Below are 19,263 nucleotides of genomic sequence, written 5' to 3'. Positions count from 1 at the left end.
CTCTGCTTCATAATTTAACCCTTTTGAGTCCAGTTTCACCAAGTGACTCTGTTCTGCACTCTCTCCAAGGAGGGGTCCAGAACTGAATCCAGTCCCTCCAGGCAGTGTCTAACCAGAGCTCTGAACAATCTTAACCTTCTTGTGGTAAAGTCCAATATTCCATTCAACTCCTTATATAATTTCTATAGCTGTCCAATAGCGTTTAGTATTTCTAAACTTGCATTCATCAAATCTCTCTGCTCCTGACGTCTCCTAAGTCAGGACTCTCTGAGGACTAAGCTGGGTTTTTGCACATTTTCCATCATTGAATTTCATCTCCCAAAGTTCTGCGCACACATTTTATCCATTAATGTCCTTAAGCAACTTGCAGCTCCCACCAACCCTACTTACTTATTTATCAAGATTTTGGGATCTCTATCCCTTTCCCCTTCTCACTGATAAATATGATGAAAAGAAACTCCTGGGGAGTACCAAATTCTAGAGACATACAAGATGATCAGAGGATTTGATAGGGTAGACAGTGAAGGTCTTTTTCCTAGGATGATGACATCAGCGTGTACGAGGGGGCATAACTACAGATTGAGGGGTGCTAGATGTCAGAGGCAAGTTCTTTACTCAGAGAGTGGTAAGGGCGTGGAATGCCCTGCCTGCCAATGTAGTTAACTCAGACACATTAGGGAGATTTAAACAAAACTTGGATAAGCACATGGATGATGATGGGATAATGTAGGGGGACGAGCTGACAGGTTGGCACAACATCGAGGGCCGAAGGGCCTGTTCTGCGCTGTATTGTTCTATGTTCTATGTTCTAAACCATCAATGAGATGGTACGTGAGAAGAATGATTAAAATCAGATAATACACAGTACTGAAGTGGCCCTTCAGCTTATAAAGTCAGTACTACCAAAAATACATAGCTATCTGCCCTAGTCCTACTTTCCTGCATTATGTCCATAGCTTTGAATGTTATGACATTTCAAGTGCTCCTCCAAGTACTTTTTAAACATAGTGAGGTTTCCTGTCTCAACTAGCCTCCCAGGCAGTACCTTCCAGACCCCCACCACTCTCTGGTTGAAAAGGGTTTTCCTTCAAACCTCTCTAAGCTGACTGACCTTCACCTTAAACATTTGCTCTCTTGTCTAAGGGGAAGTGTTGCTTTCTATTGGTTATCTTACTTGACTACACATCCAGATATCAGAACAGAAAATATTGCAAATATTTGGCAGGTCTGACAGCAAATGTGGTGAGAGAATCAGAATTAACTTTTTAGGTCTGAGACATTTTGTCTGATAGTAGGAGTCCAGAGCCCTGGGTGACTGCTTCAGAAACATGGGACTGAATTTGATCGCAGGGTTTGGGGTCCTGAATTTGGGTGGAAAGTGGTTACCAAACCCACAGGTGCTGACAGGTTTGGCAATATTACCATAAACAGCACCCTCACTAGCGCTGACTGGCCCATTATACAATTTAAAAAAAACACAGAGAGGGCTGGAGAAGCCAAGCAGGTCTGGCAGCATCTGTGGAGAGAGGAATAGAGTTAATGATTAAAATCCAGTATGCCTCTTCTTTAGATGAAGAACCTGACTCAGAATGTTAACTCTTTTTCTCCACAGATGCTGCTGAGTTTTTCCAGCATTCATAAAATCACTACAGTGTGAAAGCTGGCCATTCAACCCATCAAGCCCACACTGACCTTCTGAAGACTATCCCACTCCAACCCCATCCCTGTAAACCTGCATTGCTCATCCACACAGCTACACATCCCTGAACACTATGGACAATTTCCCATGGCCAATCCACCCTAACCTGCACATCTTTGGACTGTGGGAGGAAACCCACACAGACACAGGGAGAATATACAAACTCCACACAGTCACCCGAGGGTGGAATCTAACCTGAATCCCTGGCGCTGTGAGGCAGCAGTGCTAACCCACTGATCCACAGGGCTGTCCAGGGCTCTGGGCTTATTTCAGATTTTGCAGCGTCCTCAGTATTTGGCATTTATTTCTCCAGTTAAAGAAGCAGTCTGGCTCTGTGCAAAATCCAAGACAATCACAGGCTCTACAGTGACAAAGAGCCGAGGTGAGACCAGAAACAAATCAGAGAACTAGTCAGGATGGATTTGGCAGTGGGGTGGGATTGGGTTTGGGGGTGAGGTGGAGTTGGGCTTTGGTATAGGGTTAGGAGTGGGGCTGGGGTGGTGGTGGGATGGGAGTGTAGGTGAGAGTGGGTGTTGGGATAGGGGTGGGGTTGGGTGTGGGTTTCGAGGGTGGGATGGGAGTGTGTGTGTGAGGGTTGGAATGTGGGGATGGTGTGGGTGAGGGTGAAAATTGGGATGGGTGGGTGTGGGTGGGGGTGAGAGTGAGGGTTGGGAGTGTGTGGGTGTTGGTGAGGGTGGGGATGGGGAGGGTGGGGTGTGGGTGGGTGGGTGTGAGGGTAGGGTTGAGGGTGAGGGTTGGGAGTGTGTGGGTGAGGGTGTGGGTGGGGATGGGGATGGTGGGGGTGTGGGTAGGGTTGAGGGTGAGGGTTGGGAGTGTGTGGGTGTGGGTAAGGGTGAGGGTGGGGATGGGGAGGGTGGGGGTGTGGGTGGGGGGTGTGAGTGAGGGTAGGGTTGAGGGTGAGGGTTGGGAGTGTGTGGGTGTGGGTGAGGGTGAGGGTGGGGATGGGGGTGAGGGTTGGGAGTGTGTGAGTGTTGGTGGGGGTGAGGGTCAGCGTGAGAGTTGGAATGGGAGGGTGGGAGTGTGGGTGTAGGTAAGGGTTGGGTGGGTGTGGCTGGGATGGGTTGTGGGTTGGGATGGGAGGTGATGGGTGTGTTGGGGAGGGTTGGGATGGGGTTGTGGGGTAGACTCAGACACCTATTTGCATGGAACATTCCGGGAGCTGCGGAGCAATTGCCTCTGCAAATGGAAAAGCCCCTCTGGGGGTCTTCTTGAAGCAGTTTTTATTAAGTGGGGTCTAGATGTGATGAGGTTCCCTGTGTGAGGTTGATTCAGAGGGCCCATAGTCATATTCAAAAAGACAACTTACCCCCCATCATTCTCAGGGGGCATTGGGGGATGGGAAATAAATGCTGGCCTTACCAAGAAAATTCCCCATTCTCTGACACCGAGGGGTTAATTGATGACCCTATCCTGTCTATTAGCTGGGCTATTGCTGAAGTCCAAGGGCAGATCTTCCAAAGTGACGATGAGTTTAATATAGGACACCAGTTATTTTGATGAGATTAATCAGGAGTGAGGAAAGTAATCTGAAATTGAAATAAAGATTGAAGACGGGGACTCACAGTGTGGAACGTGAAGCAGGTCAGAGACTAATTTCAACACAGAAATGAGAAACCCATTTTCACTTTTACTCTGAAGTCCCCAGTCTGTTATTGACTCCGTTCCACCACAGCGCTGTTCCTGCATTCTCGCAGTCCCTGCTCACTATCTCCATGACCACGGATTTCTGGGTCAAATACCGACTTTGACAAGGGCAATTTCCTGCTTCATTATTCCAGCAGAATTCCCAAGGTAATAAAACAGCTATTTTGCCTCCTTTCCTCTGGGTGTTCGACTGAACTGTTCCATCTGCACTCATTTCGCTCTTCATGAAATATTTTAATTTTGTCCTTGAAGCAAAACTGCAGAAATATTCACTTATTCTAATATTATATTTGACCAATGAATATTGCCCCCAACTGCCTGATTCAGAGGAATCAATTACACTGCAGAGGTATATGAAGCTCCCAACCCAGTCAGAGTCAGTGTGTGTATGGGAGCCCATATCAGTCTGTGTGTGTGTGTGTGTGAGAGAGAGACCCTGTACCCCAGTGTGTCAGTGTGTGTGTGGACTGTACCCCAGTGAGGGTCAGCATGTGTGGGACTGTCCCCCAGTGAGGGTCAGTGTGTGTGTGGGACTGTGCACCAGTGAGAGTCAGTATGCATGGGTCTGTACCCCACTGAATGCGGAGTAAATGAAAATCAGAGAGGAATACATTTTCCAGCATAATTGCCCAGGGTTCAATTAGAAATCTCCTGAGGGGAGTCTGGTTTTAAACTCTGTGATTTTATTTGGTGGGATTGAGCTTTGTATGTTTGATGATGTTCTCAATCCCAGTTGTGTTTGCACACTGAGAAACACCGAGCTCTCAATGGGACTGTCACTGGGGAATCCCATCACTGGGATACATAATCTCCTCAGGAAATGAACCTTTGGATATTTTGTCCAAAGGTCACACCGGTGTGTGAGTCCCTCGGAGTTTATTGAAGTGAATCTGTTAATTCTCCGTGCTGTGAAGTAATAGGTTATCAACATTATTCAGGTACTTCTGCTGAGTCAGTGAAACAGGCAAGTAACAACTAATCAGCAGGGTAGTGAGAAACAGGAATACCAACACAGAAAGCAATCTCTGTGACACATGGAATTGGATATCCAGAAGGTCCTCAGAATTCCAGGAATTCTCTGTGGAATCATTATCACTCCACACTTTCCCTTAGCCTAACCCTGAGGCTGCACTCACTGGTCACAATGCTGTCTCGCAGTCTGATGCTAAATTGAACTCCCCACCCTTTAGCAGCTCTATCACTAAGACTGACATTGTCACTGTTGGAAGCACTAAAACAGTGATCACACTTTCAAAATCTCTTTATTGACTGTCAAGTGTTGGGGGATGTGGTGAGGCAGTGCAGAGTGCCATTGGAACGATTGCTGTATGTGTGATTGAAGAGCACATGATGATATAACTCCCAGCGAGTCAATCCCACCAAGAGTTGGGTCCTGGGCCAGAGGAGACCAATCCAGTAACGATTCAATAATCTTGAGACCTATAGGAAATCTGGCCTGGGTATTCTCACCATCAAACCCCTCCCCGGCCCCATCAGGTTTATTCCTCTCTCTATTCGACTCGAAGAAGCTGGGAAAGGCCATTCAGCCTCGCTATCCTGTTCTCTAATTCAATTACATCACAGCTGATTTGTATGTATCTGCATCTATCCTCCTCAGTTCCGAAACCATTCATATCCACCTAACTCAACAAAAACCAATCAAAATAAAAACTGAAAGAACTGCAGATGTTGTAAATCAAAAACAAAATCAGAAATTGCTGGAAACCTCAGCAGGTCTGGCAGCATCTGTGGAGAGAAATCAGAGTTAATGTTTTGGGTCGAGTGACCCTTGCTCAGAATCTAGCAATCGCAGTTTCTACAGTTTGAACTGTCCGATGTCAGTTTACTGTCAGCAGACTGTTTCCTGATGTCGATTTAGTGTTAGCGGGCTGTTTCCTGATATCAGTTTACTGTCGTTGGGCTGTTACCTGATGTCGGTTTACTGTCAGCGGGGTGTTTCCTGATGTCAGTTTACTGTCATTGGGCTGTTTCCTGATGTCAGTTTACTGCCAGTGGGCTGTTTCCTGATGTCAGTTTACTGTCATTGGGCTGTTTCCTGATGTCAGTTTACTGTCATTGGGCTGTTTCCTGATGTCAGTTTACTGTCATTGGGCTGTTTCCTGATGTCAGTTTACTGTCATTGGGGTGTTTCCTGATATCAGTTTACTGTCATTGGGGTGTTTCCTGATGTCAGTTTACTGTCAGCGCGGTGTTTCCTGATGTCAGTTTACTGTCAGCGGGCTGTTTCCTGATGTCAGTTTACTGTCAGCGGGCTGTTTCCTGATGTCAGTTTACTGTCAGCGGGCTGTTTCCTGATGTCAGTTTACTGTCATTGGGCTGTTTCCTGATATCAGTTTACTGTCATTGGGGTGTTTCCTGATGTCAGTTTACTGTCAGTGCGGTGTTTTCTGATGTCAGTTTACTGTCATTGGGCTGTTTCCTGATATCAGTTTACTGTCAGCGCGGTGTTTCCTGATGTCAGTTTACTCTCAGTGGGCTGTTTCCTGATATCAGTTTACTGTCAGCGGGCTGTTTCCTGATGTCAGTTTACTGTCAGTGGGGTGTTTCCTGATGTCAGTTTACTGTCAGCGGGCTGTTTCCTGATGTCAGTTTACTGTCAGCGGGCTGTTTCCTGATGTCAGTTTACTGTCATTGGTAGTTTACTGATGTCAGTTTACTGTCAGTGTGGTGTTTTCTGATGTCAGTTTACTGTCAGCGGGGTGTTTTCTGATGTCAGTTTACTGTCAGCGGGCTGTTTCCTGATGTCAGTTTACTGTCATTGGGCTGTTACCTGATGTCAGTTTACTGTCATTGGTAGTTTACTGATGTCAGTTTACTGTCAGTGGGCTGTTACCTAATGTCAGTTTACTGTCAGTGGACTGTTTCCTGATATCAGTTTACTGTCATTGGGCTGTTTCCTGATGTCAGTTTACTGTCATTGGGCTGTTTTCTGATGTCAGTTTACTGCCAGTGGGCTCTTTCCTGATGTCAGTTTACTGTCAGTGGGCTATTTCCTGATATCAGTTTACTGTCATTGGGCTGTTTCCTGATGTCAGTTTACTGTCAGTGCGGTGTTTTCTGATGTCAGTTTACTGTCAGCGGGGTGTTTCCTGATGTCGGTTTACTGTCAGTGGGCTGTTTCCTGATGTCGGTTTACTGTCAGCGGGCTGTTTTCTGATGTCAGTTTACTGTCAGTGGGCTGTTTCCTGATATCAGTTTACTGTCAGCGGGCTGTTTCCTGATGTCAGTTTACTGTCAGTGGGCTGTTTCCTGATGTCAGTTTACTGTCAGTGAGCTGTTTCCTGATGTCAGTTTACTGTCAGTGAGCTGTTTCCTGATGTCAGTTTACTGTCACTGGGCTGTTTCCCGATGTCAGTTTACTGTCAGTGGGCTGTTTCCTGATGTCAGTTTACTGTCAGTGAGCTGTTTCCTGATGTCAGTTTACTGTCACTGGGCTGTTTCCCGATGTCAGTTTACTGTCATTGGGCTGTTTCCTGATGTCAGTTTACTGTCAGTGCGGTGTTTTCTGATGTCAGTTTACTGTCAGCGGGGTGTTTCCTGATGTCGGTTTACTGTCAGTGGGCTGTTTCCTGATGTCGGTTTACTGTCAGCGGGCTGTTTCCTGATGTCAGTTTACTGTCAGTGGGCTGTTTCCTGATGTCAGTTTACTGTCAGTGGGCTGTTTCCTGATGTCAGTTTACTGTCAGTGGGGTGTTTCCTGATATCAGTTTACTGTCATTGGGCTGTTTCCTGATGTCAGTTTACTGTCAGTGGACTGTTTCCTGATATCAGTTTACTGTCAGCGGGGTGTTTCCTGATGTCAGTTTACTGTCAGCGGGCTGTTTCCTGATATCAGTTTACTGTCAGCGGGGTGTTTCCTGATGTCAGTTTACTGTCAGCGCGGTGTTTCCTGATGTCAGTTTACTGTCAGTGGACTGTTTCCTGATATCAGTTTACTGTCAGCGCGGTGTTTCCTGATATCAGTTTACTGTCATTGGGCTGTTTCCTGATGTCAGTTTACTGTCAGTGGGCTGTTTCCTGATGTCAGTTTACTGTCAGTGGACTGTTTCCTGATATCAGTTTACTGTCATTGGGCTGTTTCCTGATGTCAGTTTACTGTCAGTGGACTGTTTCCTGATATCAGTTTACTGTCATTGGGCTGTTTCCTGATGTCAGTTTACTGTCAGTGGGCTGTTTCCTGATATCAGTTTACTGTCAGCGCGGTGTTTCCTGATATCAGTTTACTGTCAGTGGGCTGTTTCCTGATGTCAGTTTACTGTCATTGGGCTGTTACCTGATGTCAGTTTACTGTCATTGGTAGTTTACTGATGTCAGTTTACTGTCAGTGGGTGTTTCCTGATGTCAGTTTACTGTCATTGGGCTGTTTCCTGATGTCAGTTTATTGTCAGTGGGCTGTTTCCTGATGTCAGTTTACTGTCAGTGGACTGTTTCCTGATATCAGTTTACTGTCATTGGGCTGTTTCCTGATGTCAGTTTACTGTCAGCGGGGTGTTTCCTGATGTCAGTTTGCTGTCAGCGGGCTGTTTCCTGATGTCAGTTTACTGTCAGTGGGCTGTTTCCTGATGTCAGTTTACTGTCAGCGGCCTGTTTTCTGATGTCAGTTTACTGTCAGCGGGCTGTTTCCTGATGTCAGTTTACTGTCAGTGGGCTGTTTCCTGATGTCAGTTTACTGTCAGTGGGCTGTTTCCTGATGTCAGTTTACTGTCAGCGTGCTGTTACCTGATGTCAGTTTACTGTCAGCGGGCTGTTACCTGATATCAGTTTACTGTCGGCAGGGTGTTACCTGATGTCAGTTTAGTGTCAGCGGGCTGTTTACTGATGTCCATTTACTGTCAGTGAGCTGTTTCCTGATGTCAGTTTACTGTCAGTGGGCTGTTTCCTGATGTCAGTTTACTGTCAGCGGGCTGGTTCCTGATATCAGTTTACTGTCAGTGGGCTGTTACCTGATGTCAGTTTAGTGTCAGCGGGCTGTTTACTGATGTCAGTTTACTGTCAGCGGGCTGTTTCCTGATGTCAGTTTACTGTCAGTGGGCTGTTACCTAATTTCAGTTTACTGTCAGCGGGGTTTTTCCTGATGTCAGTTTACTGTCAGTTAACTGTTACCTGATGTCACTTTCCTGTCATTGGGGTGTTTTCTGATGTCAGTTTACTGTCAGTGTGGTGTTTCCTGATGTCAGTTTACTGTCATTGGGCTGTTTCCTGATGTCAGTTTACTGTCATTGGGCTGTTTCCTGATGTCAGTTTACTGTCAGTGCGGTGTTTTCTGATGTCAGTTTACTGTCAGCGGGCTGTTACCTGATGTCAGTTTACTGTCAGCGGGGTGTTACCTGATGTCAGTTTACTGTCAGTGTGGTGTTTTCTGATGTCAGTTTACTGTCAGCGGGGTGTTTTCTGATGTCAGTTTACTGTCAGCGGGCTGTTTCCTGATGTCAGTTTACTGTCAGCGGGCTGTTTCCTGATGTCAGTTTACTGTCAGTGGGCTCTTACCTAATGTCAGTTTACTGTCATTGGGCTGTTTCCTGATGTCAGTTTACTGTCATTGGGGTGTTTCCTGATGTCAGTTTACTGTCATTGGGCTGTTTCCTGATGTCAGTTTACTGTCATTGGGCTGTTTCCTGATGTCAGTTTACTGTCAGTGGGTTGTTACCTAATTTCAGTTTACTGTCAGCGGGCTGTTTCCTGATGTCAGTTTACTGTCAGTGGGTTGTTACCTAATTTCAGTTTACTGTCAGCGGGCTGTTTCCTGATGTCAGTTTACTGTCAGTGAGCTGTTACCTGATGTCACTTTCCTGTCATTGAGGTGTTTCCTGATGTCTGTTTACTGTCAGCGGGGTGTTTCCTGATGTCGGTTTACTGTCATTGGGCTGTTACCTGATGTCAGTTTACTGTCAGCGGGGTGTTTCCTAATGTCAGTTTACTGTCAGTGGGTTGTTACCTAATTTCAGTTTACTGTCAGCGGGCGGTTTCCTGATGTCAGTTTACTTTCAGTGAGCTGTTACCTGATGTCACTTTCCTGTCATTGAGGTGTTTCCTGATGTCAGTTTACTGTCAGCGGGGTGTTACCTAATTTCAGTTTACTGTCAGCGGGGTGTTTCCTGATGTCAGTTTACTGTCAGTTAACTGTTACCTGATGTCACTTTCCTGTCATTGGGGTGTTTCCTGATGTCAGTTTACTGTCAGCGGGGTGTTACCTGATGTCACTTTCCTGTCATTGGGGTGTTTTCTGATGTCAGTTTACTGTCAGCGGGGTGTTTTCTGATGTCAGTTTACTGTCAGCGGGGTGTTACCTGATGTCACTTTCCTGTCATTGGGGTGTTTCCTGATGTCAGTTTACTGTCATTGGGCTGTTTCCTGATGTCAGTTTACTGTCAGTGCGGTGTTTCCTGATGTCAGTTTACTGTCAGCGGGCTATTACCTGATGTCAGTTTACTGTCAGTGCGGTGTTTCCTGATGTCAGTTTACTGTCAGTGCGGTGTTGTCTGATGTCAGTTTACTGTCAGCGGGCTGTTACCTGATGTCAGTTTACTGTCAGTGCGGTGTTTCCTGATGTCAGTTTACTGTCAGTGCGGTGTTGTCTGATGTCAGTTTACTGTCAGCGGGCTGTTACCTGATGTCAGTTTACTGTCAGCGGGGTGTTACCTGATGTCAGTTTACTGTCAGTGTGATGTTTCCTGATGTCAGTTTACTGTCAGCGGGCTGTTACCTGATGTCAGTTTACTGTCAGTGCGGTGTTTCCTGATGTCAGTTTACTGTCAGTGCGGTGTTGTCTGATGTCAGTTTACTGTCAGCGGGCTGTTACCTGATGTCAGTTTACTGTCAGCGGGGTGTTACCTGATGTCAGTTTACTGTCAGTGTGGTGTTTTCTGATGTCAGTTTACTGTCAGCGGGGTGTTTTCTGATGTCAGTTTACTGTCAGCGGGCTGTTTCCTGATGTCAGTTTACTGTCAGCGGGCTGTTTCCTGATGTCAGTTTACTGTCATTGGGCTGTTACCTGATGTCAGTTTACTGTCATTGGTAGTTTACTGATGTCAGTTTACTGTCAGCGGGCCGTTTCCTGATGTCAGTTTACTGTCAGTGGGCTGTTACCTAATGTCAGTTTATTGTCATTGGGCTGTTTCCTGATGTCAGTTTACAGTCAGCAGGGTGTTTACTGATGTCAGTTTACTGTCAGCGGGGTGTTTACTGATATCAGTTTACTGTCAGTGGGCTCTTACCTAATGTCAGTTTACTGTCAGTGGGCTGTTTCCTGATGTCAGTTTACTGTCATTGGGCTGTTTCCTGATGTCAGTTTACTGTCATTGGGCTGTTACCTGATGTCACTTTCCTGTCATTGAGGTGTTTCCTGATGTCAGTTTACTGTCAGCGGGCTGTTTCCTGATGTCGGTTTACTGTCATTGGGCTGTTACCTGATGTCAGTTTCCTGTCAGCGGGCCGTTTCCTGATGTCGGTTTACTGTCAGTGGGCTGTTTCCTGATGTCAGGATGCTCATGGCATCTCTCTAAGACAAGAGACTAGATTTCATTACCATAGCATTCCAGACTCTGACAGGTGTTTATTATCATCTACAATTGCATTCCTCAGGCACATTAGTGTCTGAGCTCATATTAACAGAGGAGCATGCTTCCAATAGAGTGGCATGTCTGAAGTGATCTGACATAAGACCTCGGGTTACCTGCTTTATTAATGATAATACTTTGCTAAAGTTTCTTAATGATGCAATAACTTACTGCCTATGATGCATATCACAACATCCCATTTATTTAAAAGTTTAAAATTTTTCCAAACATATATACACAGTTGTATTAATTCAGTAATTACAAATTGTCTGTTTTGTAAGCCTTTTTTTATCTGCTTGTAATTGATGCATCTACATATCTGCCTGTGGTCGTTATTTATCTTTGTAAAAGGCGAACATTGTGTTATGTATCGTGCTCATAATGTATGGTGCTGGAAAAGCACAGCAGGTGAGGCAGTGTCTGAGGAGCAGGACAATCGACATTTCGGACATAAATCCTTCATGATCAGGACTCAGTATCTATATCATAAGATAGAATCTGACCTGAGTGTGCAAAGGTCACAGACTTCTTACCGGAGATCACTTGAAGCATAGCTCTCTACTGGAAGTTTGTTCATCTGTTACAGTTTCTTCACTGTTGTCTGCTTTTCTCACTTTCTCTGTGTCTATCTTTCTCCCTCCCTCTTGACTCTCTGTGTCTCATTCTATCTTTTATCTCGTTCTACCATTCACTCTTGTCTCTCTCTGTCTCATTGGTTTTTCCAACCTCTTCATCCTCTCTCTCTGATCACTCTTATCTTTCTCCCTCCCTCACTCTTGCCAGTTTCCCTCTCCTCTCTCTCTCTCTCTCTGCCACCTCCTCTCTGCCCCTCTCTCTTCCTATCTTTCTCTATGTCTCTTATCTGTTCCTCTGTTAATCTCATTCTTTTTGCTTTCTCTCTCCATCACTCTATCTTTCTGATTTTCTCTGTCTCGTTTTCTCCCTCTATCATCTTTCTGTCTCTCTCTCTCTTCCTCCCTCTGTATGTCTCTCTCTCTTTGTCCTTCTTACACTTTCTAGTCAATTACTTTTTTCCTATTCATCCATTATTTTTATCCATTCATAAATTTTCCAGATTCAGAAATAACTGCTTCAATTTTATGGCCAATCTGCTGAAAGTGGTTTGTGAAATAAAGCGGAAAGTTCCTTAATGAAGAGATGAACTCTTCCTGATGCAGCCTGGCGGGATGGGAGTGGGAGTGTGGGCATATACGCACTGTCAGCTCTGAGGGATGGCAACTGGCAAACCATTCAACATCATGTGACAGCATCAACGGGTGACGGGAGGAGACTCCAGAGTGACAGACAGAGGAGAGAAACAAGCAAATAGAAACTGCACAATGCACAGAAGGACAGAGAGAAATTTGCAGGAATACATGGGGAGCATGGTAGATTCAGTGAGAAACAGCCAGGAAAAAGAGAGCAAGGATAGAGAGAGCGATAGAGAGGTCATGGAACAGAGAGTGACAGGATCAGAGTGAAACAGGATCAGAGAGAAACCGGGACAGAGAGAGACCGGAACAGAGAGAGTCAGGGACAGAGTGAGACAGGGACAGAGTGAGACAGGGACAGAGAGAGACAGGGACAGAGAGAGACAGGGACAGAGAGAGACAGGACAGAGAGAGACAGGGACAGAGTGAGACAGGGACAGAGTGAGACAGGGACAGAGAGAGACAGGGACAGAGAGAGGCAGGGACAGAGAGAGACAGGGACAGAGAGAGACAGGACAGAGAGAGACAGGGACAGAGTGAAACAGGGACAGAGAGAGACCGGAACAGAGAGAGAAGGGACAGAGAGAGACAGGGACAGAGTGAAACAGGGACAGAGAGAGACAGGACAGAGAGAGACAGGACAGAAAGAGACAGGGACAGAGAGAGACAGGACATAGAGAGACAGGAAGAGAGAGAGAAGGGACAAAGTGAGACAAGGACAGAGTGAGACAGGGACGGAGTGAGACAGAGACAGAGTGAGACAGGGACAGAGAGAGAAGGGACAGAGTGAGACAGGAACAGAGTGAGACAGGAACAGAGTGAGACAGGAACAGAGAGAGAAGGGACAGAGTGAGACAGGAACAGAGAGAGAAGGGACAGAGTGAGACAAGGACAGAGTGAGACAGGGGCGGAGTGAGACAGAGACAAAGTGAGACAGGGACAGAGTGAGAGGGACATATTGAGACAGGGACAGAGTGAGACAGGGTCAGAGACACAGGGCTGAAAATGTGTTGCTGGAAAAGCGCGGCCGGTCAGGCAGCATCCAAGGATCAGGAGAATCGATGTTTCAGGCATGAGCCCTTCAAGACAGTGTGAGAGAGGGACAGAGAGACAGGGACAGATTGAGACAGGGATAGAGTGAGACAAGGAGAGTGAGACAAGGACAGAGTGAAACAGGGACAGAGAGACAGGGACAGAGTGAGACATTGACAGAGTGAGACAGGGACACAGAGAGACAGGGACAGAGCGAGACAGGGACAGAGTGAGACAGGGACAGAGTGAGACAGGGAGACACAGGGACAGAGAGAGACAGGGGCAGAGTGAGACAGGGAGAGACAGGACAGAGTGAGACAGGGACAGAGTGAGACAGGGACAGAGTGAGACAGGGAGACACAGGAACAGAGTGAGAAGGGACAGAGTGAGACAGGAACAGAGTGAAACAGGGACAGAGAGAGACAGGACAGATAGAGACAGGGGCAGAGAGAGACAGGGACAGAGAGAGACAGGGGCAGAGAGAGACAGGGACAGAGTGAGACAGGGACAGAGTGAGACAGGGACAGAGAGAGACAGGGACAGAGAGAGACAGGGACAGAGAGAGAGACAGGGACAGAGAGAGACAGGGACAGAGAGAGACAGGGACAGAGTGAGACAGGGACAGAGAGAGACAGGACAGAGAGAGACAGGGGCAGAGAGAGACAGGGGCAGAGAGAGACAGGGACAGAGAGAGACAGGACAGAGAGAGACAGGACAGAGAGAGACAGGGGCAGAGAGAGACAGGGACAGAGAGAGACAGGACAGAGAGAGACAGGACAGAGAGAGACAGGGGCAGAGAGAGACAGGGACAGAGTGAGACAGGGACAGAGTGAGACAAGGACAAAATGAGACAGGGACAGAGAGAGACAGGGACAGAGAGAGAGACAGGAACAGAGAGAGACAGGGACAGAGAGAGAGACAGGAACAGAGAGAGACAGGGACAGAGAGAGACAGGGACAGAGTGAGACAAGGACAGAGAGAGACAAGGACAGAGAGAGACAGGGGCAGAGAGAGAGACAGGAATAGGGAGGAACAGGGACAGAGTGAGACAGGGGCAGAGAGAGACAGGGGCAGAGAGAGACAGGGATAGAGTGTGACAGGGACAGAGGGAGACAAGGACAGATTGTGATAGGGCAGAGAGAGACAGGGGCAGAGAGAGAAACAGGGACAGAGTGAGACAAGGACAGAGAGAGAGACAGGGACAGAGTGAGACAGGGACAGAGAGAGACAGGGGCAGAGAGAGACAGGGGCAGAGAGAGACAGGGGCAGAGTCAAACTGCGACAGAGAGAGACAGGAACAGAGTGAGACAAGTACAGAGAGAGACAGAGGCAGAGAGAGACAGGAACTGAGAGAGAAACAGGGATAGAGAGACAGGGACAGAGTGAGACAGGGACAGTGAGACAGGGACAGAGAGAGACAGGAACAGAGTGAGAAGGGACAGAGAGAGACAGGGACAGAGTGAGACAAGGAGAGTGAGACAGGGACAGACAGACAGGGACAGAGTGTGACAGGGAAAGAGTGGGACAGGGACAGAGTGAGACAGGGACAGAGTGAGACAAGGAGAGTGAGACAGGGACAGACAGACAGGGACAGAGTGTGACAGGGACAGAGTGAGACAAGGACAGGGTGAGACGGGCTAGAGTGAGACAGGGACAGAGAGACTGGGACAGAATGAGACAGGGGCAGCGAGAGACAGGGACAGAGTGAGACAGGGACAGTGAGACAGGGACAGAGAGAGACAGGAACAGAGTGAGACAGGGACAGAGTGAGACAAGGAGAGTGAGACAGGGACAGACAGACAGGGACAGAGTGTGAACAGGGACAGAGTGAGACAAGGACAGGGTGAGACGGGCTAGAGTGAGACAGGGACAGAGAGACTGGGACAGAATGAGACAGGGGCAGAGAGAGACAGGGACAGAGTGAGACAAGGAGAGTGAGACAGGGACAGAGTGTCACAGGGACAGAGTGAGACAAGGACAGAGAGAGACAGGGGCAGAGAGAGACAAGGAGAGTGAGACAGGGACGGAGACACAGGGACAGAGTGTGATAGGGACAAAGTGAGACAAGGACAGAGAGAGACAGGGGCAGAGAGAGGCAGGGACAGAGTGTGACAGAGACAGAGTGAGACAAGGACAGAGAGAGACAGGGACAGAGAGAGAAACAGGGACAGAGTGAGACAGGGACAGAGTGAGACAAGGACAGAGAGAGACGGGGCAGAGAGAGACAGGGACAGAGTGAGACAGGGACAGAGTGAGACAAGGACAGAGAGAGACGGGGCAGAGAGAGACAGGGACAGAGTGAAACAGGGACAGAGTGAGACAGGGATAGAGTGAGACAGGGACAGAGTGAGACAGGGACAGGGAGAGACAGAGGCAGAGAGAGACAGGGACAGAGAGAGAGACAGGGACAGAGAGACAGGGACAGAGTGAGACAGGGACAGAGAGTGTCAGGGACAGAGAGAGACAGGGGCAGAGTCAAACTGGGACAGAGAGACAGGGACAGAGTGAGACAAGGACAGAGTAAGACAGGGACCGAGAGAGATAGGGACAGAGAGAGACAGGGACAGAGTGAGACAAGGACAGAGTGAGACAAGGACAGAGAGAGACAGGGGCAGAGAGAGACAGGGGCAGAGAGAGACAGGACAGAGTGAGACGTGGACAGAGAGAGCCAGGGGCAGAGAGAGACAGGGACAGAGTGAGACAAGGACAGAGTGAGACAGGGACAGAGAGAGACAGGGACAGGGAGAGACAGGGACAGAGAGAGACAGGAACAGAGTGAGACAGGAACAGAGTGAGACAAGGACAGAGAGAGACAGGGGCAGAGAGAGACAGGGACAGAGAGAGAAGGGACAGAGTGAGACAGGGACAGAGTGAGACAGGGACAGAGTGAGACAAGGACAGAGAGAGACAGGGGCAGAGAGAGACAGGGACAGAGAGAAAAGGGACAGAGTGAAACAGGGACAGAGTGAGACAAGGACAGAGAGAGACAGGGGCAGAGAGTGTCAGGGACAGAGAGTGTCAGGGACAGAGGGAGACAAGGGCAGAGTCAAACTGGGACAGAGAGACAGGGACAGAGAGAAACAAGGACAGAGTGAGACAGGGACAGAGAGAGACAGGAACAGACAGAGACAGGGACAGAGTGAGACACGGGCAGAGGGAGACAGGGGCAGAGTCAAACTAGGACAGAGAGAGACAGGGACAGAGTGAGAAAAGGACAGAGAGAGACAGGGACAGAGAGAGACAGAGACAGAGTGAGACAGGGACAGGGAGAGACAGAGACAGAGAGAGACAGGAACAGAGTGAGACAGGGACAGAGTGAGACAGGGACAGAGAGAGACAGGGACAGAGAGAGACAGGGACAGAGAGAGACAGGGACAGAGAGAGAAGGGACAGAGTGAGACAAGGACAGAGTGAGACAGGGACAGAGAGAGACAGGAACAGACAGAGACAGGGACAGAGTGAGACACGGGCAGAGGGAGACAGGGGCAGAGTCAAACTAGGACAGAGAGAGACAGGGACAGAGTGAGAAAAGGACAGAGAGAGACAGGGACAGAGAGAGACAGAGACAGAGTGAGACAGGGACAGGGAGAGACAGAGACAGAGAGAGACAGGAACAGAGTGAGACAGGGACAGAGTGAGACAGGGACAGAGAGAGACAGGGACAGAGAGAGACAGGGACAGAGAGAGACAGGGACAGAGAGAGAAGGGACAGAGTGAGACAAGGACAGAGTGAGACAGGGACAGAGAGAGACAGGAACAGAGAGAGACAAGGACAGAGAGAGACAGGGGCAGAGGGAGACAGGGGCAGAGTCAAACTGGGACAGAGAGACAGGAACAGAGAGAGACAAGGACAGAGTGAGACAGGGACAGAGAGAGACAGGAACAGACAGAGACAGGGACAGAGTGAGACAGGGGCAAAGGGAGACAGGGGCAGAGTCAAACTGGGACAGAGAGAGACAGAGACAGAGTGAGACAGAGACAGAGAGAGACAGGAACAGAGTGAGACAGGGACAGAGTGAGACAGGGACAGAGAGAGACAGGGACAGAGTGAGACAGGGACAGGGAGAGACAGGGACAGAGAGAGACAGGAACAGAGTGAGACAGGGACAGAGTGAGACAGGGACAGAGAGAGACAGGGACAGAGAGAGAAACAGGGACAGAGTGAGACAGGGACAGAGTGAGACGTGGACAGAGAGAGACAGGGACAGAGTGAGACAGGGGCAGAGAGAGACAGGGGCAGAGTCAAACTGGGACAGAGAGAGACAGGGACAGAGTGAGACAAGGACAGAGAGAGACAGGGACAGAGAGAGACAGGGACAGAGTGAGACAGGGACAGGGAGAGACAGGGACAGAGAGAGACAGGAACAGAGTGAGACAGGGACAGAGTGAGACAGGGACAGAGAGAGAAACAGGGACAGAGTGAGACAGGGACAGAGTGAGACAGGGACAGAGTGAGACAGGGACAGAGAGAGACAGGGACAGGGAGAGACAGGCACAGAGAGAGACAGGAACAGAATGAGACAGGAACAGAGTGAGACAAGCACAGAGAGAGACAGGGGCAGAGAGAGACAGGGACAGAGAGAGAAGGGACAGAGTGAGACAGGGACGGAGTGAGACAGGGACAGAGTGAGACAAGGACAGAGAGAGACAGGGGCAGAGAGAGACAGGGACAGAGAGAGAAGGGACAGAGTGAGACAGGGACAGAGTGAGACAGGGACAGAGTGAGACAGGGACAGAGAGAGACAGGGGCAGAGAGTGTCAGGGACAGAGAGAGACAGGGACAGAGTGAGACAAGGACAGAGTGAGACAGGGACAGAGAGAGACAGGAACAGAGAGAGACAAGGACAGAGAGAGACAGGGACAGAGAGAGATAGGGACAGAGTGAGACAGGGACAGAGAGAGACAGGAACAGAGAGTGACAAGGACAGAGAGAGACGGGGCAGAGAGAGACAGAAACTGAGAGAAAAACAGGGATAGAGAGACAGGGACAGAGTGAGACAGGGACAGTGAGACAGGGACAGAGAGAGACAGGAACAGAGTGAGAAGGGACAGAGAGAGACAGGGACAGAGTGAGACAAGGAGAGTGAGACAGGGATAGACAGGCAGGGACAGAGTGTGACAGGGACAGAGTGAGACAAGGACAGAATGAGACGGGGTAGAGTGAGACAGGGACAGAGAGACTGGGACAGAATGAGACAGGGGCAGCGAGAGACAGGGACAGAGTGAGACAAGGAGAGTGAGACAGGGACAGAGTGTCACAGGGACAGAGTGAGACAAGGACAGAGAGAGACAAGGACAGAGTGAGACAAGGAACTGAGAGAGACAGGGACAGAGTGAGACAGGGGCAGAGAGTGTCAGGGACAGAGAGAGACAGGGACAGAGTGAGACAAGGACAGAGTGAGACAGGGACAGAGAGAGACAGGAACAGAGAGAGACAAGGACAGAGAGAGACAGGGACAGAGAGAAACAGGGACGAGTGAGACAAGGACAGAGTGAGACAGGGACAGAGAGAGACAGGAACAGAGTGAGACAAGGACAGAGAGAGACAGAAGCAGAGAGAGACAGGAACTGAGAGAAAAACAGGGATAGAGAGACAGGGACAGAGTGTGACAGGGACAGTGAGACAGGGACAGAGAGAGACAGGAACAGAGTGAGAAGGGACAGAGAGAGACAGGGACAGAGTGAGACAAGGAGAGTGAGACAGGGACAGACAGACAGGGACAGAGTGTGACAGGGAAAGAGTGGGACAGGGACAGAGTGAGATAGGGACAGAGTGAGACAAGGAGAGTGAGACAGGGACAGAGTGTCACAGGGACAGAGTGAGACAAGGACAGAGAGAGATAAGGACAGAGAGAGACAGGGACAGAGTGAGACAGGGACAGAGTGAGACAGGGACAGAGTGTCACAGGGACAGAGTGAGACAAGGACAGAGAGAGACAGGGGCAGAGAGAGACAGGGACAGAGAGTGTCAGGGACAGAGAGAGACAGGGACAGAGTGAGACAAGGACAGAGTGAGACAGGGACAGAGAGAGACAGGAACAGAGAGAGACAAGGACAGAGAGAGACAGGGACAGAGAGA

Source organism: Chiloscyllium plagiosum, unplaced genomic scaffold (genome assembly GCF_037043375.1).
Source record: "Chiloscyllium plagiosum isolate Xiang-an unplaced genomic scaffold, Cpla_swu_hap1 HiC_scaffold_28, whole genome shotgun sequence".
Lineage (NCBI taxonomy): Eukaryota > Metazoa > Chordata > Chondrichthyes > Orectolobiformes > Hemiscylliidae > Chiloscyllium > Chiloscyllium plagiosum.
Note: the sequence above shows the minus strand (reverse complement) of the source record.